This window comes from Schistocerca piceifrons, chromosome X (assembly GCF_021461385.2).
Source record: "Schistocerca piceifrons isolate TAMUIC-IGC-003096 chromosome X, iqSchPice1.1, whole genome shotgun sequence".
NCBI classification, from domain to species: domain Eukaryota; kingdom Metazoa; phylum Arthropoda; class Insecta; order Orthoptera; family Acrididae; genus Schistocerca; species Schistocerca piceifrons.
This window is the reverse complement of record NC_060149.1, coordinates 697,678,395-697,700,089: the sequence shown is the minus strand read 5'-3', so window position 1 is coordinate 697,700,089 and position 21,695 is coordinate 697,678,395.

The following is a 21,695-nucleotide window of genomic DNA, read 5'->3' as shown; positions in this document are numbered from 1 at the left end:
CATAGATTCTCCATCTGTCCTCAATCCTGGGCGTATCCTCATTGGACAGCCACTTTGTGCCCATCCTAAACCCTCTGTCCTTGAGATTCCTGCCAACAGGTTGCACAGTTGGCAACTTGTACAGCAGCTGCACCAGTCCTTTTGGAGGAGGTGGTCCACTGAGTAACAGCATCAACTGAAATAACACAGCAAATGGAAATAGGAAGAAGCGTGGCAGCCACAGATAGGCAATCATGTCCTGGTCAAGGAGTATAACTTGCCTTCATTGGCGTGGAGGTTGGGCATCGTGAAACAGCTATTTCCTGGATCTCAGAATCATGTGCGTGTGCTGATGGTGAAAACTATTAATGGGTGGGTTAAGAGGCATATAGCATAATTCTGTCCCCTGAATAAGTAGTTAATCATTTTCGTGTTCCCTCAGATTTGTGTGGTGGTACATGATAAACGCCTGTTGCCAAATTGCTATTTACAGGAACAAATCCTTAACTCATAATGTCAGTTTGAGAAGCTGTGCATCTTTCTTTTATGGACTGACTGTTGTCAGTATTGAGTTCATACATTTCATATGCGGTGTGATAGTAACATTTCGTTGCTTTTGTGTTTAATGTTAGTACCTTTCATGTTTCTTATCAGCGTGACAGTAACATTTGTTGGTTTGTGTAACCAAAAGTTAGTGAAATTCATATTTATGTGCCCTGATTTTGTGTCTAGTATTATTTTTGTTGTTTCCTTGTTTGAACCTTGTTGTTTGTTGAATTTATGTCTATTTGTAAAATGAGGAGACTCATTTTAGAGTGGGTATATGTTGAGTTCCATAACTCACTGTACTACTGTAAGAACCATCTACCAGCAGTTTGAAAATTGCTGTTTGTGCTGAAATGGACTTCCCAGGTCCTTTGTGCATGCAGATAAGCTGGTCGGCTATTGCAAGTGGCCAGCAGGGAGCCTGGGGACTCCGCAGCGAGCAGACGTATGTCTTGTCCAGCCAAGGGCCATGGGTTGCGGACACCTTGTGCGCTTGTTAGATACGTACTGCTTAATAGCACCTGTACAGTAATACTGAATAAAGTGTTTATATATCACAAAGATTGTCTTCCGTCTAACTATTGTGAGTGGAGACAAGCGGAGGACAGTGAGTCCTCTCGCACTACACGCTCAAAACCGAAATGTTCTAACGCAGTAATGCTTTGAAAGTGGAATTACTAGATACAATATTCACTGCCAAAGTAACACCTTACTGAGATTTAAATTTTTGGGCTAAATTTAAGTGAAAAATTTAAAACATATACGGAATCTGATAGAAGAAATCAACAATAAATATTTGTTTTCAAAATTTAAAAATTACCTTACTGGATTACAATATTTTCAAAAGGTGGGCATAAAGTATTCACCCCCCACCCTTGGAGTGGCAAAGGTTATTTCCTATCTAGCATATGTGGGGGAAACATACTACAGCACATCTACAGGCACCAATGACCAGCCTGCATTTATCAACCGTGCTTTTGGAGGAATAGATCGCCATACCACAAGAACTCCTTACCGAACTTGTGGCCAGCCCAGGAGCACACTGTAGAGGATGGATTGCCATCCATGGTGATCACACACCCTATTAAGAGACATGTTGTAATGTCCAGAGTTCTGCTTGCAACTCTAAATACACACCTACCAATTATGATAAATTAACAGTCACTTAATAGTTTTGTAAAACTGCCTTACTCAAGATAAGATATTCAGTCGTGAACTAAAACCAACCTAATTCCACTGCACAACTCGATATACACTATTCACCATAATGAAAACACTGGTTTGTTTCTTCATTCTAACAACTATTCCTAAATTATGGCTTTTTTTGGGAGTAGGCACAACAAAAGACTGTCACAAATAAAGCTTTTGGGCTGTAACGCCTTCGTCAAAAATAGACGACACACACACACACACACACACACACACACACACACACACACACACTCACACACACACACATATATACACAAACACACACACACACACACACACACACACACACACACACACACAACGCAACTCACACACATGAGTTGTGTGTGAGTTGCGTTTATGTGTGTGTGTATGCGTGTGTGTGTGTGTGTGTGTGTGTGTGTGTGTGTGTGTGTGTGTGTGTGTATTTGTGTGTTTTCGAAGAAGGTCTTACGTGCCAAAAGCTTTATTTGTGATAGTCTTTTTGTAGTGCCGATCTGCGACTCAGCATCTCCGCTATCTGGTGAGTGGCAACTTTCCTTTTCATAATATTGTTACACTCCGTCCTCGATTATGCATTGTTTGATGGCTAGAGTGTGATAAGACAAGCCCCCCCCCCCTCCATCCATAGAGTAATGGCTGAGGTGACAGAATGATCTGCAGCATATCCTGAGGTCTCAGTTGTGGCAGTTTGTTACAAGTCTGTGAATGCGATATAAGTAACAGATTGATCTATAGAAGTTCCGATGTTTCCTACTGCAAAAGTACAAACAAAAACAAATACAAAGAAACACGCTGTCATTATTTTCCTTACCTGCCATAGACGCCAATTCTAGTTTTGTTGCCATTTGTTTTCTGTGCACGTTTTTCAGGTAGCATCTTAAATCCTGCCATTTCGAGCAAATAAGCTTCACATTCTGGGCTTGATGCTTTAATAAAAATAAAAAAAAAACAGGATGTGCGGTAAGCAATTGCAAAAAGTGAAACGCACTAATACATTATTCATATTTATCTTCGCATGATAGCTTAACAAAGGAACGGCATACATGGTAAGCACAAGGAAACTAATAGATTACTGCTATACATACACACATGCAATGTTAAAGTACATAGTCTTATACTCAATATTTTCCTTACCTGTCCTTTAGGTCTGTGTTTTTTCATGTGTGTGTCGAGAATATCCACAAATTTGTCACAAATGTGATATTTTTCCTCTGTCTTGCTGTTGCCATAGAAAATGCACACGTTACAACAGGTAATGCCTGCGGGCAAAACTCTTCCCACAAACTTCGCAGAACGCTGCATATTTGATCCATGCCTAAACTATAGAATAACATTAAGCTAAACAGTGTCAAACATACCTGTGTATTGTGTAACAGATCTGTAGCAAACCGTATGTATTCGGTACTGAGTAACGAATACTTTGGCTGAATCGAAGTACCGAATCGTTACTCATAAATATATTTTGTTACTCCCATCTATTGATACGATCTCCGTAGTGGAAACCAATACGGAGCATGCTTACATTGGAATGCCGCGACGGCGGATGCGGTAATGATCGTACGGATACGAGCTGTATGGCGCTGACACTCGATTCGGCATGAGCGATGGAATTTGTTACCTTACTTTGCGTTCGGTTCGGCATGTTCGGTTCTACTCGGCCGTTTTCGGAAGGTTTAAGGATGCGAGCGCATCGCTGCAGAATTGCTGTTTAGAGAATATGTTTTGTGATGTTCAACAATGTGTGTGAAATCTTATTGGACTTAACTGCTAAGGTCATCAGTCCCTAAGATTACACACTACTTTAACTTAAATTATCCTAAGGATAAACACACACACCTATGCCCGAGGGAGGACTCGAACCTCCGCCGGGACCAGCCGCACAGTCCATGACTGCAGCGCCTGAGACCGCTCGGCTAGTCCCGCGCGGCTTTTGTGCTGTGCAAGCTTCGTTGTTGAGTAAATTTAGTTTCATTTAAAATATTGTTTTTCAAATTGGAATATTCTCTGAGGTGAGTAATTTATACAGACCTTATTGACGAAATTAAGTGCATAGTTCTACGATTTACATGGTTATCATTTATTATAAAATATTTTAGATCTTACTTCCTGGTCAATGTTTGTAGATTAATCCTCGATGATCTGCAGATCGACTTTAATGCACACACGCAGCCTTTTTCTATTTTTTACCTATAAATATTTCATTAGTGGTTGTTATTTGTTTTTTGATCTCGTCTGGTATGAAAACTTGTATAAAAAGTTGTCATTTCCAAATGTGATATCTTTCCACTCATGTCTATGTTATTTTAAATGTTAATGTCACAAAACAGAGAACAACAGTCTTGCGGATCACAAATGCAGTACTAAAACTACCATCGATGACAATGGCGGCACTGGGAAATAGGCAACACTCGTCACAAAATATTTCGATTGGATCTGACATTTCATGAGCGAACTTCGTGCCAAGATTCCAAGATTGAGTGGGGGAACAGTGCTTAGCGTTCTTAACCATTTTCTCGACCTATGACCTTGGTGTCAATCAGGACGATTATTTAACGGTTCTGTATTGTTCTTTTCAGTACAATTTACGGTGACCAAAAAAGAGGTAAACTGTAGAACATTTTTTACGGAAGTTACCGATGATAAAGCAAAGTACGTTCTTTGCCAAACCTTATTCTCCGTGAGCATGGTTCTACATTAAAAAAACATTGATCATCACACAAGACCATAGTTACAATTTCACCAGGCCAGCTAGTAGTATGTCTATGGCGATTCTGGACCTGACAGCATTTCCGTGTCAAATTCCCAAGATGCCGACCAAGAATCCAATTTCACAGTTCCCCCCAACCAAAGAATCTCATTTCCTTATATCGAAAAACTAAATTCTACATAAATATAATGGAAATAAAAACTGACAAACAAAGCTGAGCTATTTAAAAAACTTAGAAAATTATAGCAAAGGCAATCTTAATTTAAATGAAAGAAAAATACAAAAACTTTAAAATTTATACAAACTCGATAGCATGAATAGGTCTGAAGTGTCTCTGCATGAGCCTCTTCATGATTTTGCCATACCACACAACTTCATTTGTTTGCCTCAATTATTGATGCAGATGGTATATTACCCTAGATGTAAGGAAGAAAAGGAAAAAGACTAGGCAGCTGAATGTGTTTGTGGTGGCCACAGTGGTGCTATACATATTTCGTCTTAACATTTCATTACGTTGTTGGTACTTGTCGGAGCCCCACACGAATGTCTGATATATTTAAGTGCCATATTTCAATGTATCTATTCTTTCCTCTTCTTGTCCGATCAGTTGAATGTATGAATGGAAGTGTGTAAGGATTTCAATGTGTAGATCCGTGGGAGTGTGGTAGGCTGCCACTAGAAGAGCCAACAGTAGGAAACACGTACCAGGCAGCAAAGAGGTTTCTGTTTGCCTTGAACGAACCTTTCGTATAGGTTGGCACCACAATAGGAGTTCCTCTGGCCACTTCCATAGGTTTGGGGAGCGTTTTTGATTCTAGAGCGAATGCTTGTGGAGTGTTCTGTGGGACACTACACAGATGCGACCTACTGGCGGTAAGTTTCACTTGATAACTTTGTTTGAGCACGCTTTTGTTTGTGAGGACCACATGGTCGTGAACTAATGAGAAAGTCTACAGTGCTTAGGCCACAGTTATCTTCCACTGTGGAATATTTGAATTGCTTATGATTCGTATTGATGTTTTGCTTTTACAGCAATTTACTTTAATTGAAATTTTATTCGTTTATTCCGCATGTTAAAATCAAGGGAACAGTGCCTATGGCTACCCACGTGTGCTGTGATGTAGGTTTTTCAGTTCTTATCTTTCCTGTTAGTCTCTCAAGTGCGTGTGAATGTAAGTGTTCGTGATTAAACCAAACCATCCATTGATCATTCCTCTTCCATAGATCATAGACCTTGCAGGGGACTCTGAAGTAAAGTTCTAGGTTTAATTAATATGCGACGTAAAAGAGTGCAGGCAACAGAAAGCATTTACATATTCATGTGTGTAATTAAATTTACCAGTCTAATAAATGATCTTTTGCCAGAATTTTTGTTTAGGCCCGCACTGCTGAAATTCCACTCCATGCTTCATCTTGCTCTGATGTACGGCACATCCATTCCGTTTGTGCGACAGTTATATGGAGGCCATACTTTACCCCCATATTCAGATTAATTGTAAAGATATCCCTTAATTGTAAACATACCTTTTTATGACGACCCTGATCTCTGAGTATGCTCTCCCTAGGAATTTTCTGTGAAAATGTCAGGTTCCATAGGATGTATCAATGCACTAAATAATCAAAATTTTCCCCCTTAAGCACTTGAACAGTTTCTTAGTTGTTTCAAGTATCAGTGTGCAAACAGCATTGCGATCTATGCGGCGTTGTTTCTTTCGTTTTATTTCTGATTTTATGTGTGCATTTTTTGTGTGTTAATTCATAGTCCGATAGTAGGATCGTGTGACAATATCAATTTCGGGTGACGCATTTTGTGTACGTGCAGTTAATTTGTCATTGCTTTGCTTGTGAAATATTTTACTTGTGTTAGGCTGTTGCAATCTCCTTCTCGTCTATGCGAGACGTACGGTAATTTTGGTGCTAGGAGCGTACAAGAATTTTCGCATACCAAGCAGTACTCTTGTAGTAAGTGACTGGCGCGTGAAATTAGTCAGCTATAAATGATGCACGCGCGTAGCCGCTCTAAGAGCAACTCGAGACGCAACGAAACAGAAAATACCGTGCCTTCCGGAGAAATTTAGCCCATGGAACCGGAAAACATCGCGAAAAATCTAAGCAATATTCCCGCTTCCGAAAGTGTTAGCGAATCAAACGGTTCGTTCTGTAAACCTGACTTTAGTAGTGCTTCTGGAATATTACCCTCACAAAGTACACAACAGCTACTACCAGTAAGCTCTGAGGAACAATGTGCAACAGAGAGTTCCCAGAGTGCAGACAACATATTTGCTGGATCCATCAACAGCATAGCCACGAGTCAGGTGCCGTGTGTATCTGATTGGGCATAGATTATGGCGTGGTTTGAGGCGCTAATGATCGCTAACAATGCACACGTGGAAGATTTAGGATCGCAGATGACGGCGAATTCCATGCAACTGGCTAATGTACAAAGCAAATTACGAGACGAAACAACGAACATTAAGGAAGCTATTGTCTCTGAATGCACTGAACAGCATCTCCATACAATAGAGGAGACTCAGGCACGCGTAAGAAAGGTGAGCGAAGAACGCAGCAACCGAATAGAGTGGGATTTTCAGGCTCTTAAAGAACAGTGTCAACATGAACGCCAAGTAGTGCTAGCGTTGCTGGAAAGCTCGAGGGCGGAAGACAATAGCTCCACTGATGCTAGGATAGATAACAAAATTGCGGCTCTTTCTTTGCTCGAAGAGCGTTTCCTACAATTCAAACTAAATTGCCAGAAAGAGGTATCCAGGAAAACTTGCCGAGAGCGCGAGTGATCGAAGTCCATAAGCGGGTAGGGAACAAACCGTGCCGACACCAGTAAACGAAACATAGGGCAGTGTGAAGTCAACAGGAGACAAAGATCGGTTACTGAGGACTTAAACGTACGTGTATCTTTGCTAGAGAACCGACTCAAAGGTAATGAAGCGAGCGAAGGAAACAATACGGGCGATACAATGGAGACAGAGACTCGGGCGCTAAGGACAACTTTGATCTTAGGCATGAAAGCGAAGTGGCGCGTGGACGATCGAAATCGGTAATTTTCGCGGGCTTTCGCCGAGAGAGGAAACGCACGATTTTGACTGTAAGCATTTCCTCTCCGTCAGGCGATTCGAAGTGTTCAGAGACGATAAGAACAGAATTTATGCTCAAGCCTGGGCTGATAAATTCCAGTTTTCGTTGCCTCCCACGTGGGCTCACACATACAGGATAGTGTTTATTCATTCATTCATTACGAATGAGATCGGTTGCACGGAACTGCAACACCGTTTACGCGTTTTATGAGGCATTCCTTTCGGCCTAATGTTCAGAAGCGTTACAGGAACTAGAGAAACATGGCATCATAATGCTAGCAAACTTCAACCAGTTCCGCTTCACGAGTCCGGCGCGCTTTTTCGACGACATGGTAGAGAGAAATCAGTTCCTGTACAATTCGTATGGGGTGGCGGAACTTATCCGCATTTGTAACACAAAGCTGCCACAGCATCTATGACATATACTCCTACGTTGTTCGTGCAAGGATGACCTTAGGGTCTTTCAAAAACTTCCTACAGGAGCTGGAGGGTGCATCAAAGGGTGGGCAAGCCCCAGGAAGTAATTAGGTGCCACGCCCGCACGATAGCACTCGCGAACGCCGTAGGACGAGCAGAAATCGCTCGCGATGGAACAATCAGCATGACAGCCCACAGCAGCCATACCATAACAATTGATACATAATGGTGGGAAAGATCGGAAAGCTGATGCGAGGAACAACAGGCGTGATGAACGAAACGCTGAAAATGATAATAGACGACCAATTCCGCAACGAACATGGCAGGCACCAAAATCAGAACATTACCACGGGACCAGACGTCGAAATAAGGTCAGCTAATCGATACCACAATCGGCCAAATGACAGATCGCAGACGCCGCAGTGGTGTTTGTTGGAAGCGGAGGGCGTTGTCACCAGGCAAAACATAATGGAAACTTGCGATGTACGGCTTATTGCTAGGGAAGATGTGAGGAGGCAGGGGATTGGCCCACTCTTCCGTTGCGTGGAACGAAGGTGAGGGGAGCGATCTCCAGAAAGAGTGCTGAAATCAGAAAGCAGACTCGATTATGTTTAAGTGTCGAGGGAGAGACTTTGAATGCAATTTCTTAATCGTGCTACTACCTAATCTCGAAGCAATTTTGGCCACTGTTTTTATGCATGCCCACCAGGCGATAATTGACTTGGGATTAGGGCAGATGTCGGTTAATATCGGGGAAGGTTCCATGGTACTTGTTTTTTATGAATGCGCCCTGAGTGACGAATCTGAGCTGCTTGAAATTTTTTACTCAGCCCAGATCGCGACCCGAACAGGAAATCCTTGTCAACTACGTTAGTGGGTTGAGCAATCCATCCGATGAGCATCACAGAGATGCAGTTTTCGCTAAGATTGCAGGGAGGTCTACTTCCGACATCGGAGCATTGGAAGTTGACCAACAGACACTATACCACATTTTGCGGAGTCATGTGCGGGTATTTTCGGAAGCACCTTGCGCTATTCAAGACTTCTTGCATCAATTTAGGGTGTGTGAGAACAACCCATTCTTCATGATGTCTCACCCCATTCCTCTGACGTGTAAAGCGTAAGTGGAAAAGGAAATTAATGCCATGCTGTACCAGGGCGTGATTTAACGAGCGGTAAGCTCGTACAATTAACCATTACTTGTAGTTCCAAAGCGTGATGGTCCTGCACGCTTAGTGTTAGATTCAAGGCAGGTGAATACCATTATTATACCTGAAACGGACAGACTGTACAGCTTGCCCAAACTTTTACAACGGTTCCACGGCTTAAAAGTCTTGTCATCAATTGATCTCTGTGCAAGCTTTTGGTAAATTATTCTTCAGCCCTCATACATACTGTACCCTGCGTTTTTGTGTTATGGGAACTGTTGTCAGTTCAAACTCCTCCCATTTGGGCTGAATACCTTACCAGCCGCCTTTATTAGAGGCCTTAACTGCACCATTCCAGATGATCTGCAATCATGCGTTACTCCCTATGTGGTAATCATTCTAGTTGCAGAAAAGTCATTGGCCGACCACAATGAAGTGGTGGGAGTGACAGTAAACTTGGACAAGTCACAGTTTGGCAGAAAAGAGATAGAATTCTTACGACACATCGTGTATCTGTGGATGAGATACGACCCGACCCTGACAAAATTAGTGCGATTGTGGAATGCGCAACTCCAACTGGTAGAAAACAATTAAGATATTTTTTAGGACTCTACAATTTGTACAACCGTTTTATGAGCGTAAAATTGACCTACACACCACGTCTTTGTGCCCTGACTGGGAAGAATGCCCTGTGGATATGGGACCAGCAGGTGCAAGACGAATTTACGAAACTCAAAGAGGCGCTAGTCAATGCACCTATTCTTGCACATCCCGACCTATCGCAGAATTCTTGTGTCATGACTGACAGCTCTTTGTCAGGGTTGGGTGTTATTTTATTCCAAGCAGAGGATATCAACAACTCATTTTCTTGGAAAACAATTTCTTTCGCAAGTCGGGTGCTCACTCGCTATGAAAGAAATTATTTTGTTACAGAACTGGAGGTACTTGCGATCGTGTGGGCGTTTAAGTAATTCTGGTACTACCTTTTTCGTCGAACGACAATGGTATTTATCGATCACCGGGCTCTGAAATTTCTGATGACCGGTAAACTGTCCCACAAGACACTAACAGGGTGGGTATTGTGCCTCCAAGAATTCCGACTTATGGTGGAGTACATTCCCCGGGACAAAAACATCATTGCAGACGCTCTCTCGCGTGTACCCGTAGGAACATCTGAAAGATGTTGGCAGGAGAAAATTCCATAACGACTTCTCTAAGGGACATCACACACGAACAGCAGAGCGATGAGGTGTTGAGGGATATCAAAGAAAAAAAGGGCGATCGCGATAACGCGGCGATTCGTCACATCTAATTAATAAAAGATGGCGTTCTATTCAAAAGACGATACGCACTGGCTGCTAGAAAATTCCCAATGTACTTGTGGACAAATTAGTGTGGTACATTACACTCGAGTTAGGGGCATTTCAGGGCGATGAAATGCTTCGAGAAACTGCATGAAATCTGTTACTTTAATGAGATGATCAGGCGCATACGTCACGATATTAGAGTATGCGGGCCGTACCAAGGAGCTAAACCAGCTGCTGTGACATACGCTGCACGTCTCCAACCAATAATCCCCACGAAATTATGTGACATTGCCGCAGTCGACTTGTTCAGTCCAGTAACCCGTACTAGATCAGGCTTTGTCTTTGAACTTGTGGCTAGGGATGTAACGTCCAAGTTGGTTTCCCTCACGCCAATGAGGACAGCAACTGGAAAGACCGTGGTAAAGGCGCTCACGAACAACTTCTTGCAAGAAGTGGGACCTGTGAAGAAGGTGATTTCCGATAATGGTTCGCAATTTAGTTCTAAAGATTGGTTACAAATGATGAGGCGCCAGAGAGTAAAGCCTATATTCATTTCAGTCTACCAAGCAAGCCGTAACCCCTCGGAACGTTGATTCGAGAACGCCGAACGTTATGTAAGATCTACTGCCATAGTAACCACAGAACGTGGGACAAGCATCTGAAGTCATTTTAGGACATACTAAACGAACTGCTGCATTCATCGACTAGGTTACCCCCAATCTTGGTACTCAAACACAAGGAACCGCCGAGTAAGACCAAAGAGGCAGTTTCCTGGCCAAACGAACGGAGACTCCGGCATCAAGTAATTGTAGACGTAGCACTAAAGAACATTAATCAGGCGGGCGACGCTAGACAAAAGGCATATAAGAAAGGTGTTAGAACGATTTTATTTCGGACTGGACAAAAGATCCTCGTCAGAAACCACAAGCTCTCAATTAAACGTTCTGCCCTGTGCAAAAAGTTTCTCAGAATTTTCAGTGGGCCATATCGGGTACGGCGCATTTCACGACCCAACGCACTACAAGTAGAGACACTACAATCCAAACGAGTGAAAGGTCTGCATTACATCTCCAACGTAAGGCCATTCCTCGAACATGCGGAAGCTGCAGATGAGAGAATCGCCGGGTGTTGGGTTTACAATAGACTTAATCACCACATTCTGTTATCCTGATATTCACGTACATAGTAATTAACATATATGTATAATTCATTGTGCCATGATGCAGTAATAATAAATATACTAGTTATGTATCAACGGGGAAACAGTGAAATTATGTGTATTTAATGAAAAGATGTTATTCCTCTTAAAATAAATGATTTAGAGTATGCTGCTATATGTCTGTCGTTCATTCACCATCTTGACGTGAATTTATGAGCATCTCGATGACCACTAATAAGCATAGGACCATCATACACTATAAGGGAGGAAAATCCATGTTTAAAGAAAATAGTAACAGGTGGTTGAGTTCTCGCCAGAGAGTATTCTAGCAGATACCGGGTGATCAAAAAGTCAGTATAAATTTTAAAACAGAATAAATCACGGAATAACGTAGATAGAGAGGTACAAATTGACATACATGCTTGGAATGACATGGAATTTTAATAGAATAAAAAAAAAAGCAAAGTTCACAAAATCCCCGACATGGCGCTGGACAGCAAAACGTCAGTGACTGTCCATGACAGTCGTGTATAAAAGGAGCTGTAATGAGAGAGAGCATCAGATGCGCGAGCAGTCGCAGCATGTTGACGTTACCTGAAAAGGCGCTTTTAGTGAAGCTGTATTATCAGAACGGGGAATGTGCTAGTTCAGCGTTACGATCCTATCGCCATAGGAAGGGCACTCGAACGGCTAAAGGTCCGTTGACAAATGCAGCTGTGGCGAGAATGATTTCGAAGTTCGAAACCACGGGTTGCTTAGACGATAGACTCCGTAGTGGCCGACCGGGCACAAGGCGTAACGCGGCTGAGACAGCTCAGGAAGAAATGGAGACTGTAGCAGGTTCGTCTATGCACGGGGAAGTCAGCGCTCGTGCAGTCGCACGTCGCACCGGCATTCCATACACTACTGTTTGGTTGGCACTGAGGCGTACCCTCCGATGCTATACGTACAAAATCCATCGGCATCATGAACTGTTACCTGGCGATTTAGTGAAGCGGAGGGCACTTGCGGTGTGGGCGTTTCAAGAGATGGCGGAAGTTGACGGTTGGTTGAGTAACGTGTTGTGGACCGACGAAGCTCATTTCACCCTCCGAGGGTTTGGGCTACCGAAAATCCTAGAACTGTCGTGGAAACTCCATTGCACGACGAGAAAGTCACGGCATGGGTTGGATTTACCACATCTACCGTAACGGGCCTTTTTTTTTCGAGGAAATGCGCGATTCTGGTTTTGTAACTGCTACTGTGACGGGTGAGAGGTACGCCGATATGTTACAGAGTCGCATCACCCCCAGCCTGGCTGATAAACACCTGCTGGAACGTACGATGTTTATGCAGGATGGCGCTCCACCCCATATTGCTAGACGCGTGAAAGACCTCTTGCGCGCGTCGTTTGGTGATGATCGTGTGTTCAGCCGCCACTTTCGTCATGTTTGGCCTCTCAGGTCCCCAGACCTCAGTCCGTGCGATTATTGGCTTTGGGGTTACCTGAAGTCTCAAGTATATCGTGATCTACCGACATCTCTAGGGATGCCTCACCATAACCCCGAACATGCTTTACAGTGCTGTTCACAATATTATTCCCCGACTACAGCTGTTGTTGAGGAATGATGGTGGACATATTGAGCATTTCCTGTAAAGAACATCATCTTTGCTTTGTCTTACTTTGTTATGCTAATTATTGCTATTCTGATCAGATGAAGCGCCATATGTGGGAAATTTTTTGAACTTTTGTATTTTTTGGTTCTAATAAAACCCCATGTCATTCCAAGCATGTGTGTCAATTTGTACCTCTCTATCTACATTATTCCGTGATTTATTCAGTTTTCAAATTTATACTGACTTTTTTATCACCCGGTATTCTACATGGTACTGTGGGTGTGTTATGTAGCTGTATAAGTCATGAAGTAGAGGGAATTAGGTAGAATGTATTCTGTGTCGTACTATAAGTGTGTTATGTGTCCGAATACGTAATGATGTAATTGATACTAGTTAGATTATGTTGTGTTCCACGTGTAGATCACAACATTTAGTCTGGGTGAATGTCGATTTGTGATGGCATGAATGCAAACAGCAATAAACAAATCATGTTTCAACTTCAACTTTCATTTATAAATTCATGATGAAACTTATTTTATGGCACAACATGGTAAATAGGCTTGATTAAGTATTTTGTAAAGCTACTATATTTTTACACCATCACACTGCTTAGACTAGATCCATCCTAACGCCCAATTTTAAAGTTTCTGGGACAATCCATTTTATTATTTGATTAGTTCGCAGGATTAATTACGTTTTTATTTTCTCGCTTTTTGCTGTCAAAAGTATGGATTTAAATCTACTTTTTGCGATCTATCTGGTCGCATATTTCTGTAGGTTCAGATCTGATATCTCAAGGCGAGGCTGCAGACAGAGGACCAACACCAATGGCGCTGTCTTCACGTCATTGGAATGCGGCATTTACCGGTTCCTGTGAATAAGGGGTCCTATGGCCATCACCGAGTCCGCATGAGCCGATTAGCGTGGTGACCGCCCTAAACAACGAGGCGCATGACCGACCCTTCCTCTGCAGCAGAACAGCGGACTTCACCACCTGGATGCACTTTCGCTGTCCTGGGCCAGACATAATGTCACACCCAGCGACGGCTGAGCGTGGCGTATTGAAGCGCCAACACCACTGGGTACGTGCGCCTGGCACATATCAAAAGCGTCGCGATCAGTGCTTTTGCATGAGCCGGCATCCTGTGATATCAATGGAGAGTGCCCTGAAGAACAGTGTGTCACTGCAACAGATTTGGTGCACCGAGAGGGTGCACGATGGATGACTGGGACCATTGCGAGCTGGAAGATAACGCATAACGTTGCAAGAGTGTGCTAGGTTCTCTGTTGCCGAGAGGGGCACGCAAAAGAGCTCTCTAGTGCCACACTTGCACAGGACTCTGTCATTACTTATGCTCCAAGATACAATGAGCTCCATGCCTTAGTTTGACCACCAATATGAGTCGTCATTAGAGAAGATGGAAACATATACTCGCTCCAAGGCCATCTGACGACAGCGAGATCACTGTCGCGGTAGCTGGGCAAGGTTCTCTGCTGGCAAAGGGGGACTGCAGAAGAGCTAATTAGGGCCACCCTTGCGAGCGAATTCGCTACTGATCACTCACTGAGACACGGCTATGAGGGCATTACTTGGGATGGCTGCCAGCAAAGACAGGGCTGACACGAGCTGTTGTGGAGAGTGCTGGAAGATCTCAATGACAGGATGGTCAGAACCCGTACATAAACAGTCATGGCCACTGACAGCTGCGACGATGAACCTATTCCTCCTCTTCCCTCGACAATGGACTCCACTGAAAGTGCTCCCCCTATGTACATTGTGTTAGTGCTGTGACAGATATTAATCTCTTTTTAAAATGTAAATTATATTAATTTGGCGTGTTATCTTTGTCATGAACTAACTAAGTCTGAGTCTCTCAAGTGTCCAATTTCTATGCATTCCTTTTCAGCGGACAATAATAATTTCTATGACATATGTTATCTCTGTCATGAACTCACTAAGTCTGAGTCTGTCAACTGTCAAATTTTCTTGTACTCCTTTCCAACAGACAATAACTTCTTTAAAAAAATCATACAAAGAACTGTGTCTTACATAGTGGGACTTAAATATTTCTCACACTTCACTGTGATATTATATTTGCTTGTTTAACCATAACTACAAAAAAATGGTTCAAATGGCTCTGAGCACTATGGGACTTAACTTCTTAGGTCATCAGTCCCCAAGAACTTAGAACTACTTAAACCTAACTAACCTAAGGACATCACACACATCCATGCCCGAGGTAGCATTCGAACCTGCGACCGTAGCGGTCGCGCGGTTCCAGACTGTAGCGCCTAGAACCGCTCGGCCACCCCGGCCGGCCCATAACTACACTTTTGTGTCATTATTCGCTACTCAATTGATCGTGTAATTGAATTTGTTTACAAGTGTCTTATTATTTTCTTTATCATGTTACATAATTTTCGTTTATTACTCAATACTTTGCGTTTTTAATAGCATTTATTTTTGCTTAAGGGGAGATTTACTATCTTTTGGTTCAAAAAATCGATTTTTTTAAAACTGCATTTTGGTACCATAAAAGTGTTTAGAACGGAAATGTTTGTTTGTCGCGGTTGAACAAAAAAATGCACCTGCCTGAAATCGGCCTTTTTCACGCACCAATTTCTGTTTTTTTCCTTTCGGAGGACGAGTTATTGCACCGGTGCTTGGGAGGAAACACACAAAATTCAAATGTTAGTTTGAAAGCGTGTGTCTGGAAGTTAGCCCCCAAGCATTTGCATTCTGGTGCGAAGACTGTGGATATTGCGACTTTCCTAGCAATGAGCAGCTTCAGCTTAGGGTATTGAGCAATTCTGAAGACCATGACAACAATGGACGTCACCCTGGGACTCTATTCGACGCAGTTCGCCAAGCATTCGGACGACCACCGGATTCAAGCGGCCGAAAACCGCTTGTCACTGGCCGTACGAGCGGCTCTGGAGCAGCGTAGGATGGCCCAGATCGAGCAGAACGCCCTCTATGAGGAAGAGGAAGGACTAGTTTATGGACCCGGAATAGCGAATTGAACGTAAGTTGTATAATATTGCATTTATATGTAGTCAAAACTTCAAACGCGTTTTTCTCTAAATGACTTTTTTTTCGCGCGGTATGGTAACTTCAGATCTACTGAACCGATTGTCATGATTATTTGTTTCCGAAGAAGCTAACTAAATTTTCTAGTAGTTGTACCACTTTTATTCCGATCCATCAACTATAAATATTTTTACTTGGCCGACGAAGTCGAAACACCGAGGAAAAAAAAACGCTATTTCTTTTTCAAATGGCCGCCATTTTATTTCCTGTTGTCCAAATAACTTAAGCGAGGTACAAATCCTAAAGAATCTTACACACTTCGCTAACGTCGACTCACTTTTGATTTCAGACGAGCCGGCTGACGTGTGACATACGGCGCGTGGAGGTCTACATCGAAATTATGTTTCTTTCCGACGGCACTTCCGCCTTTCCTCTACAACATTTCCGGTCGAAAAAATTCCCATTTGCAGAGGAAATATCAGTAAACATTTTGACCAAATTTCACATTGACATTCCGAGAAAAAAATTCTCAAAAAACATGCTTTTTTCAGGTGCGAAGATAGTAAACCTGCCCTTAATGTATTTTTTTCCTCATTTTCTATAACTGTGACGTGTTTGAATCTCATTACTATTTTGTAAATATTTGCTGTCTTGTTAGTTACATACAGTTTTCAGTTTAACAAAATTAAATTTTGAAACCAGTGTCACAGAAACTGCTGAGGAATTTGTAAAATGTTATGTTTAAGTTATGGAGGTGGTTCCCTATTATCAGTCTTGGTGATATTTCATACTGTTCCTGTTTCTCTTGTGCAACTGTTTACGATTGTCTGACCATGGCATGGGTCAAAGCCTGCTAGGGTGTGTCCTTGCATGGCAAAACCACTCCCTGCACAGTCATTTCCCCAGGGTGTGTGTGTGATGAAGGGTCTCTGCATGAGCCTCTTCATTATTTTGCCATACCACACAGCTTCATTTGTTTGCATCTGGAACCTCAATTGTTGGTGCAGACAGTCTATTACACTAGATGTAAATAGGAAAAGGGAAAAGACTGAGCAGCTGAGTGTGTTTGTGTTGGCCACAGTATACTTCCCATGTTTCGTTTCAACATTTCATTACGTTATTGGTATTTGTCGGAGCCCCACATGCATGTTTGACACATTTAAGTGCCATATTTCAATTTACCTATTCTTTCCTCTCCTTGTCCGATCAGATGAATGTACGAAAGAAAGTGTGCAAGGATTTCAGTGTGTAGATCCCTGGGAGTGTAGTAGTCTGCCACTGTGTGAGGGTAGCCAACTGCAGGTTACACACACCAGATAACAAACAAGATTCTCTTTGGCACGGACGAACCTTTTGTATAGATTGGCACCATAATGGGGGTTCCTCTAGCCACGTATTGGAGCGGTTTTGGTTGGAGAGTGAATGCTCGTCGAGTGTTCTGTGGGATGCGAGACAGGTGAGACATACTGGCGATAAGTGTGCCTTTTCGATGAGGAGCTGATGTTGTGTTTAATGTAATTTTTTGAGATGTTGTCAAAGTAAACGATTCCTTTCGTCGTTCGTAGTCTCTTATCGTGTGACAAATTTTACTTCCTAATTCGTGAGTGCGTTAAAATCCAGGGATGGTGTAGAGTATTATTCAGCTAAACTATTAATTAAACGCACGCATCTCGTGGTCGTGCGGTAGCGTTCTAGCTTCCCACGCCCGGGTTCCCGGGTTCGATTCCCGGCGGGGTCAGGGATTTTCTCTGCCTCGTGATGGCTGGGTGTTGTGTGCCGTTCTTAGGTTAGTTAGGTTTAAGTAGTCCTAAGTTCTATGGGACTGATGACCACAGATGTTAAGTCCCATAGTGCTCAGAGCCATTTTTTTTTTGTTAATTAAACACGTGGAGCCGTGTTGATTTTATTGTGATTCATTTTATTTTGTTTAGTATCCATTTCGCGAGAACATGCATATTGCGTATGATTTCCGTGATTTTATGATTGAAATTTGTGCAGTTCGTCATAATTGATAACTTTCTTTGTGCACGCTTTTGTTCGTGACGACCACATGGTTGTGATCTAATGAGAAAGTCTACAGTGCAAAGGCCACAGTAACTTCCACTGTAGAATATTTGAATTATTTGTGATTCTTATTTGTGCTTCATTTTTAATGTAATTCACTTATTAGAAATTTTATTCATTTATCCTGCATGTTAAACTCAAGGTAACGGTCCCATTTGTTAACCACGTGTGCTGTGGTGAAGGTTTTTAGTTCTTTTCTTTAGTTTTTGCCTCTCACGTGCGTGTGAATGCAAGTGTTCGGGTTTAATTTGTCAGCTGTAAATGACGGAGCCGTCCGGTGTGGCCGCGCGGTTCTAGGCGCTACAGTCTGGAGCCGCGCGACCGCTACGGTCGCAGGTTCGAATCCTGCCTCGGGCATGGATGTGTGTGATGTCCTTAGGTTAGTTAGGTTTAAGTAGTTCTAAGTTCTAGGGGACTGGTCACCTCAGAAGTTAAGTCCCATAGTGCTCAGAGGCATTTTTATAAATGACGGACACGTGTAGCCGCTCTATGACCAACTAAGGACGCAACCAAACAGAAAATACCGTCCTTCCGGAGAAATTTCGCTTAGGGAACCGGAAACCATAGCAAACGAACTTAGCAATATTCCCGTTTCTGAAAGAGTTAGCGAATCAAACGATTCGTTCTGTAAACCTGACTTCAGTAGTACTACTGGAATATTACCCCCACAAAGAGCACAACAGCTACTACCAGTAAGCTCTGAGGATCAACGCGCAACACAGAGTTCCCAGGGTGCACACAATACACTTGCTGGATGCCACGAACAGGGTGGGCTGTTACCACATTTTGCGCAGATCATGGCGCCATTTCAGCCGCTAATGATCGCTAACAATGCACACGTCGAAGATTTAGGAGCGCAGATGACGGCAAATTCCGAGCAACTAGTACTGTACAAGGCAAATTAAGAGACTAACAACGAACATCAAGGAAGCTATTGTCTCCGAACTAGGGCCGAGGTTTGAATGCACTGAACAGTATTTCCTCGATGTAGAGGCGACGCAGGTACGCGTGAGAAAGGAGAGCAAAGAACGTAGCAACCGAACAGAGCAGGATTTCCAGGCTCTTAAAGAACGGTGTCAACACGAACGCAAAGTAGAGCTAGCATTGCAGGAAAGCTTGAGCGCGGAGGACAACAGGTCCGCTGATGCTGGGATAGAGAACAACAATATGGCTATTTCATCGACTGAAGAGCGTTTCCTGCAACTCAGACTAAACTGCGAGGAGGAATTCCACAAGGTGAAGCGCGATTTAGGAGAACTTGCGGAGAGATCCAGTCACTTAAGTCTGTCTACAGGTAGTGAACAAACCAAGCCGACGCCAGTAAACGAAACAGAGGAAGTGCGGTCCCTGTTAAGATTTCAACTTGTGCCGTGTGAAGTCAACAGGAGACAAAGATCGGCTACTGAGAAATTAAACGTATGTGTATCTTTGCTAGAGAACCGGCTCAAAGATAATGAAGAGAGCGAAGGAAACAATAAAAAAGGCACGCAATATAATGGGAAGAGAGACTCGGACCATGAGGACAACTTTGATCTCAGTCACGAAAACGAAGTGGCTCGTGGACGATCGAAATACGGTAATTTTGCAGGCTTTCGATGAGAGAGGAAACGCGCGATTTCGACCATAAGCATTTGCCCAGCGTCAGGAAATTTGAAGTGTTCAGAGACGATAAGAACCGAATTTATCCTCAAGCCTGGGCTGATCAATTCCAGTTTTCGTTGCCTCCCTCGTGGCCTTACGCACATAAAATAGGGTTTATGTGCGGCTATTTCGAATGAGATCCGGCATTACAGATGAGATCGGTTGCACGGAACTGCAACACGGTTTACGAGTTCTGTGAGGCATTCCTTTCGGCCTACTTGTCAGAAGCCGTCCAGGAACAACAGAAACATGGCATCATAATGCTACCAAACTTCAAACAGTCCCGCTTTACGTGTCCGTCGTTCTCCTTCGATGATATGGTACAGTGAAATCAGTTCCAGTGAAATTCGTATGGGGCGGCGGAGCTTATTTGTATCGCAAAACTGCCACCGTATCTTCGACCTATACTCCAAGCTTGTAGGTAAAAGGATGACCTAGATTCTTTCAAAAACTTCCTACAAGAGCTGGAGTATGACGCGAGTGAGGGTGCAACAAATTGTGGGCAAGCCCCACCAAGTAATTATGGGCCGCGCCAGCACGATAACACTCCCGAATGCTCGCGATGGATTAATCAGCATGACAGTGGCCATGCCATAACAATTGGCCACGTAATGGTGGGAATGATAGTAATGCTGACGCGAGGGACCATACCCGTGTTAAACGAAACGCCGCAACGCCGAAACGAACATGGCAGGCACCAAAATAAAAACATTGCTCCGGGACCTGACGTTGATATAAGGTGAGCTAATCCACGCCACAATCAGCCAAATGACAGACCGCTGACTCGGCATTCACGTTTGTTGAAATGCGGAGGGCGCTGTCACCAGCCAAAACATAACAGAAACTTGTGATGTATGGCTTATTGCTAGGGAAAACATGAGGGAAGAATTACTGGGTGAAACTACTTGCATGACGGTTACAGCCGCTCTCAATTAGAGAAGTGTCACAACCGTGTGTAATATAGAGTGGAAGTCCGTTCAACATTCTGAGTGAAACGGCGTGTTGAAGATGTGAGGAAGCATGGGATTGGCTCATTCTTCCGTTGCATGAACGAAGGTCATGGAAGCGATCTGTGGAAAGAGTATCGAAATCAGAAAGCAGACACGAATTATGTTTAAGTGTCAAGAGAGAGAATTTGAATGGAATTTCTTAATCGTGCCGCTACTAAATGTAGGAGCAATTCTGGGCACTGATTTTATGCATGCCCACCAGGCGGTAATTGACCTGGGAGGAGGAACCATTTCGGTTAAAATTGGGGAAGGTTCCATGGTACTTGTTTTTTATAAATGCGTCCTGTGTGACGAATCTGAGGTGAGCTGCTTGAAATTTTTTACTCGCTCCGGATCGCGACCCGAACTGGAGATACTTGGCAACTACGTTAGTGGGTTGAGCTATCCATCTGACGAGCATCACAAAGATGCATTTTTTGCGAAGATTGTAGAGAGGTGTACTACCTACATTAGAGTGTTGGAAGTTGACCGACAGAGGCTATGCCACATTTTGCGGAGTCATATGCGAGAATTTTCGGATGCACCTGGTGCGATCCAAGGCTTCATATATCAATTAAGGGATCTTGATCACAACCCATTCTTTGTGAAGTCAACCCCATTCCACTGACGCATAAGGCGCAAGCGGGAAAGGATATTAATGACATACAGGACCAAGGTGTGGTCGAACGAGCGATAAGCTCGTATAGTTCATCATTACTTGTAGTTCCAAACCGTGATAGGTCTGCACGCTTAGTGTTAGACCCAAGGCAGGTGAATACCATTATTATACCTAAACGGACAGACTGCAGAGCTTGGATAAGCTTTTAC